The sequence below is a fragment of the Triticum urartu genome, chromosome 3A, assembly GCF_056163025.1.
Source record: "Triticum urartu cultivar PI428250 chromosome 3A, HENAU_Tu73, whole genome shotgun sequence".
Classification (NCBI taxonomy): Eukaryota; Viridiplantae; Streptophyta; class Magnoliopsida; order Poales; family Poaceae; genus Triticum; species Triticum urartu.
This window is the reverse complement of record NC_141875.1, coordinates 654,118,783-654,125,794: the sequence shown is the minus strand read 5'-3', so window position 1 is coordinate 654,125,794 and position 7,012 is coordinate 654,118,783.

The window sequence follows — 7,012 nt, the reverse complement described above, 5'->3', positions numbered from 1 at the left end:
TTTTCCGGATGATAATGCAAACATATTTAACTTGAAAATCTATCTAAACCAGCAGTCCATCACGCATTGCTCGATCCCCAACCCACGGCCACCGTCGGCCGTCCCGTCGTGGCCTCCCGTCGTCCGTCTCGTCCTGGCCAGCCACAGCCACACTAGCCAGGGTTGAACTTTTTTTCTTTCTTTTTTTAGAACAGCTCGCTAGGGTTGCTGCATGCATGTGCTGTGTGAGCGGCTGGCAGGATGACTGGGCGATTGGTTCAGCAAGTCGGCCCGTGGGCCTGTATCTGCGTGGCACCGTGGCTCATTTATATCAAGCAAATGGCCTATCAAGCAACTGCAGCGAGCCTATCAAGTCGATCACATGTTATGCATAGGTATAAAATCTTTTTCGCACCCAAGAATCAAGGTATGGCCGCCGCCACCCCTTGCCCACTGGGGTGCTCCGCCAGTGCGAGCGCTAGTGATACATCTCCAACGTATCTATAATTTTTGATTGCTCCATGCTATATTATCTTCTTTTATTGACATTATTGGGCTTTATTATCCATTTTTATATTATTTTGGGACTAACCTATTAACCGGAGGCCCAGACCAAAATTGCTGTTTTTTTTACCTATTTTAGGGTTTTGAAGAAAAGGAATACCAAACGGAGTCCAAACGGAATGAAACCTTCGAGAACGCGATTTTTGGAACGAACAAGACCTAGGAGACTTGGACCCTACGTCAAGCAACCAATAGGGAGGCCACGAGGTAGGGGGGCGAGCCTACCCTCCCAGTCGCGCCCTCCACCCTCGTGGGCCCCCTGTTGCTCCACCGACGTACTTCTTCCTCCTATATATACCTACGTACCCCAAACGATCAGATACAGAGGCAAAACCCTAATTCCACCGCCGTAACTTTCTGTATCCACAAGATCCCATCTTGGGGCCTGTTCCGAAGCTCCGCTGGAGGGGGCATCGATCACGGAGGGCTTCTACATCAATACCATAGCCTATCCGATGAAGTGTGAGTAGTTTACCTCAGACCTTCGGGTCCATAGTTATTAGCTAGATGGCTTCTTCTCTCGTGTTGGATCTCAATACAAAGTTCTCCCCCTCTCTTGTGGAGATCTATTCGATGTAATCTTCTTTTGCGGTGTGTTTGTTGAGACCGATGAATTGTGGGTTTATGATCAAGTTTATCTATGAACAATATTTGAATCTTCTCTGAATTCTTTTATGTATGATTGATTATCTTTGCAAGTCTCTTCGAATTATCAGTTTGGTTTGGCCTACTAGATTGATCTTTCTTGCAATGGGAGAAGTGCTTAGCTTTGGGTTCTATCTTGCGGTGTCCTTTCCCAGTGACAGTAGGGGCAGCAAGGCACGTATTGTATTGTTGCCATCGAGGATAACAAGATGGGGTTTTCATCATATTGCATGAGTTTATCCCTCTACATCACGTCATCTTGCTTAAGGCGTTACTCTGTTCTTATGAACTTAATACTCTAGATGCATGCTGGATAGCGGTCGATGTGTGGAGTAATAGTAGTAGATGCAGGCAGGAGTCGGTCTACTTGTCTTGGACGTGATGCCTATATACATGATCATACCTAGATATTCTCATAACTATGCTTAATTCTGTCAATTGCTCAACAGTAATTTGTTCACCCACCGTAAAATACTTATTATCTTGAGAGAAGCCACTAGTGAAACCTATGGCCCTCGGGTCTATCTTCATCATATTAAATCTTCCAATACTTAGTTATTTTCATTGCTTTTATTTTACTTTGCATCTTTATCATAAAAATACCAAAAATATTATCTTATCATATCTATCATATCTCACTCTCGTAAGTGACCATGTAGGGATTGACAACCCCTTATCGTGTTGGTTGCGAGGCTTTATTTGTTTTGTGTAGGTGCGAGGGACTCGCGCGTAGCCTCCTACTGGATTGATACCTTGGTTCTCAAAAACTGACGGAAATACTTACGCTACTTTGCTGCACCACCCTTTCCTCTTCAAGGGGAAACCAACGCAAGTGCTCAAGAGGTAGCAGCCAACGAGGAGGCTTCGGGAGGGGGAGAGAGGTCCAGGGGGATGGCGACAACGTGGGGAACACGCTAGACATGGCCAAGCGATGAGGGGACGAGTGCACAGACGGGGAGGAGGAGACAGAGGCACCAGAGCGCGCGTTTGGCTAGCATGACCCGTGGTCACCGCATGAGCTGGCATGCTTGGCGCGTTATGGACAAACTACCATCTCCAGCGCATTGACCTTAGTGCCCCTAGTTCAACGGCGGCAACTACTCGGTCCAGGGGCAAAGAAGAAAAAAGAAGGAGGGGCCAAAACATTGTGACAACAAGGTGTTTGTGCTGCGGGGAGACAAACACAGGATGAGGCAGAGGCTGAGTTTTGGCATGGCTTGATCACATGCCAAGGTGACTGTGTTGACCAAGAATCGGACGAAGAGGAGCTCTCTAGAGGGTAGTTGCTGTAGAACTAGCCCCACTAGTCAGAATTAGAGATGATGAAGCAACACTCAGATAAATGATTGTCACGAGCTGAAACTGGTTATGGCCCAATGATTTGAGTATAATAAGATGCCCAAAAAGTTTCAGGCCATTTGTATGAACCAAACTAGCACTTGCTTCACAATGATTTATTCTGACCAGAAACTTGGAAAATTTGCACAGGGCAATTGGATTTATAAAATGGGCCAAAACTTGGTGGAGAGAGTTTATATGGATAGGGGAATGCCATGGAAAAGTTTCAGCTTAAATGAAGCAAGATAAAATATGGTTGCTTCACAAACTGAAAATCTGACCAGAAACTAGGATTTGGAGCTGGGCTCACATAGATGAGTTACATGAGCTCAAATTTGGTGGGGAGTGATGATTTGATAATATTAATGACCATGCAAAATTTTAACTCAATTGGGTTAACCTAGCTAGTACTTCCTTCACAACCAATTCCCTCAGATAGGAACTTTGAAAAATTGCTCAGGAATATTTACTAGTCAAGTTGAGTTGCATTTTGGCAGGAGGAAATTATTTGGACATGAAAAGTTGTAAAAATTGGGGTCAATTGGGCAAAGGTAAATGGCACTTGCTTCACAAACTACCATTTAGGACAGAATAGGAAAGGAATTAATTGAGCATGATGATAAACATGGCAATTGAAATATTTTGCCATATTTGAGGAAGATATGACCCAAGCAATTTATGAGAATTATTTAGGAATTTTAGGAGTGAGGGAAATATAGGTTGCTTCACAACCTAGGGCAAAAAGATAATTCCTTTAATAGAAAAAGGAACATTCCCAATGAAAAGATTATTGGGATTTGGGCTAGGATGAAAATGGAAAGGTCTAGGGAAGGATTTGGGTATGACAAGCCACTCTAGAAGCAAAGAAGAGTTCATCTTCTTCAGTTTCTAGACCTCACAACCATGAAGAAAGAAAACTCAGGCAAAAACCTCAGAAAATCAAAAGAAAAAGAAGGGGCCAAAAACCAGGCTATTACAACTCTTACCCCCTTAAAGAAATCTCGTCCTCGAGATTTGGTTTATCATGGAACAAGTATGAATATACTGACTTAAGGAAGCCTTTTCGAACTCGGGTATCCTTTTTTCCTTTATTGTTGTTCCCACTAAATTTTTATCTGACTGGCTCTGGGTGGTTTGACTCACTATATCCACATTCTGACAGATCTTACCTGGCTTGTTCATGCATATACAGGCTCTAATTATTTTTATATGTGCTGCCTTAGCTGAATGTGATAGTTTATCATGACTGCAATATATGCCTATCTCACAAACCCGAGAGTAATTTCTGATTGTTGTGTCTGCACTAACAACCTTCCATGAAGTGGTGATCAGATTTTCATGATGAACACCCAAGCTCTGACTCCTTGCATTGGGTTTCTTCACTGAATGCAGGTCCTTTGGGTTCCAAACTGTGAGTTGAGGCATAACCGTTTCCTGACAGATTCTGACTCATCGCAGAAGTTTCTGAATCATCTTAACTGGCTCCACCTTCTGGAGTATCAGATCCGTTCCAAATATTTGACTGTTGCTTGCCAGGACCAGCATGAAGGGGTATGATCTTATATGATAATATCCGCAGACTCGACTGACGGTGGGTCTGACAGACGAAATTTTATTCATGCCAAGCTATGCTTTGGTGATTTTCATAGTTGAGGGCACATGCTTCTAGACTATTATTCCACTTTCTGATCACTCATCTTGGGGATGGTAGGCTGTGTGATGCTTAATCATAGTTGTCGGGGCCAAACTGTTGAATGGACCCTTAGTCCGACTTGACAGACTCAGATATTCGATACTGACAAATCTGAGCATATGCTGTTGACTGAGCGGGTTGTCTGGATATGGGTTCCTTACCAAAATTGAGTAGACCCCCTTAGGTGAATATCCATGGTGATCCATACTGACTCAGACTGGCCGGGTATCTGCACAATGTGGGTCTTGCAACCATTTTCATACCTGTATCACCGGTCTTTCTACTCCATTACTGTTTTTCTTGTCTGGATCCTTGGCTGAAGGAGCAGGGTCATATGGTTTCTCCGTGTGACCATGGGTGCAATATTTTGACAGGCGTACTCTTATCCGCATCTTCTAACATGGTAATATTGTTTAACTGGCAGGTTCAACACCTCTCAAGTTCTGACTGTATGGAAATGATCATCCGAACCCTTTGCAAGAAATCGGCAAATAAATCAGTAGCCACCAGAACGTCTTTACAACTCAGATCTGGGACATTACTGAAGTAACTCAACCACGGCTCAAGACGGCCGAAAATCAGCTCATAGCATGAGACCGTGTTGATAAGAAGAACGTGGCAGTTCCCTAAGACGGCCGAAAAGCAGCTCAGAGAAAAGGGCCACTGTCACAAAAAGAAACTCAACACTTGTACGAGTCCGCCAGAAAATAGCTCAGAACTCATGACTGCTGTTGAATAGAGAAATATAAAGTCGGCATCCACCCCGGTCGGCCAAAAACAGCTCAGAACCCAGGTGTGGTGCCGTTACCAGAGAAAAGTCGACAAGGGTTCATCAGGATCATATTCCAGGTTCACAGGTACTTGTATAGAGCTCAGTGTTGTCGTCAATCTTCATAGTCCTTTGTCACACTGAGGTGAATATATGGCTTCCTTCACATATATCTGAGAATCTGATTCCTGAGGCAGACTTGTGTTCTAATAGATTCGTGCTTCTGACCAACTGTTGCGGATCTGATTCTTGCACTGCCATCTGTTGTCAATTCACAATGTACTATCTTGCACAGGAAGTCATCCATATATCGTACTGAGAAAGATGGAGGAATCTTGCACTGGAAGCTTTTCTGGTAGCATGCGAGGGAAGACTAGGTTGCTTACACCAGAAGCTTCTCATTGTGATATGTGGACCGATTACCAAATATATATCTCATCTTGATATTTCTGCTGTTGATTACTTGCATGAAACAGGGTTTGTTGGACTATCCTCCTTTCCGAGTATTGAATACATGTCACATTCTTGCTTTCTTCCAGGTATATCATGTTTCATAATCATCCTCAAAGAAGAATCAAACTTTGCATCTGAACCATACCTTTGACTGATAATATACTGTCGATCTTGCACACAATTTATCTCCTTGCTGATTTGATCATTTCTGCTATGATGAGTGCACACTAAGGGAGACTTGATTATCCGTACTGTTGTGAGGAGTGCACATTAATGCAAAATTGATACTGACAGTCCATCCAGGATTTCTTTGGCATTGAGACGATACATTCCCAATTTCACTGCAGTCTGCTGATAATTCCATTCTATTTAGTTGAGTTTCCAAATATTTGAATTCCTTACTGATTCCTCGGGTCTGGTGTCGGTTGGCCAGCTCCATGAACTTCTCGGGGCTGCCGCCTCTGGCGGTTGGTGCTGGAAGGCCGGAGAAGACAAAGAAGGCGGGCGGCGGGCCGTCAAGTCGGAGTATGATGGCATCGACGCCTTCGTCGCGTATTGCTGGCCCGCTGCCTCATCTTTCGGCTCCTCCCCCGGCACCGTCATCACCCAACCCTCTTATGGATGGCCGTCGGGATGTTCTCTTGGTGTCTTCTGCCACGCGCACCTCGCCTAGGAACTCTTTTTGCCCTCCCACTATCTTGATCCGCTTTCTGAGGAGAGGGATAAGAAAGGGATTACGGGAATCTTATCTTCTTTTTATATCTTAAGCCTACAGACACTTGCTGAATTTAAACCTTGTAACCCCTTGCTCATGCTTACATTCCGTATGAATTGTACTTGTTAATCGACGTATTAATGAAGAAAAAGGGGTGTTTGTTGGGTTCATTTGTGCACGAGCGAGGCTCACACCAAGGAACGAGTCCTTGTTATGTTTTTTAATAAACAACGCCACCCGACAACAAACCTTGCCGTCTTCCCGCTTCATACCACGACTACGCTCACGCGCTTGGCGGAGGTAGGGGCAAAGTAGGATTAGGCCCTTTGTCCATCCCCTTTCGACTGCAACTACAACCAAATCCCGACCCAAAAGGGATTTTGGGCACAGGAAAGAGGGAGCACGGTGGCATGAGATAGAGCGAAGTTTCATACGTTCAAGTTTCATACGGAAGTACGTAGCTGGGGAAAAAGACTTATCTGAATCTGCTGCCCCCGGCAGCCTTGGCTTGCCGGGGCCAGAGTGTTAGTTCGTCTACTTTCCTCCAGAAAGTTCCGCTGAAGCGCTCGTGCGGCCTGCAAACCAAAAAGGATTGGAAGGGACAAGAAGACGCATACTCAACCTCTATGCTAGGGGTTAGTTGCCGCTAAGCACTATCAACCCTAGCAGAGAGAGACTCAACCTAACATGCATGCTAATTCCTAGGGCGTCAGCGCTTCGTTTATTTATCTGTTGCTCGGGGTCTGCGCCTGGCTTTGTACAAAGGGTTACATGCCTTGCCGGCAAGGCTTGTACAAAAGGTGGTCTGCCGGGGGGCCCGGCAACCGCGCCTTACGGGTAAAACTTGCGAAGATGT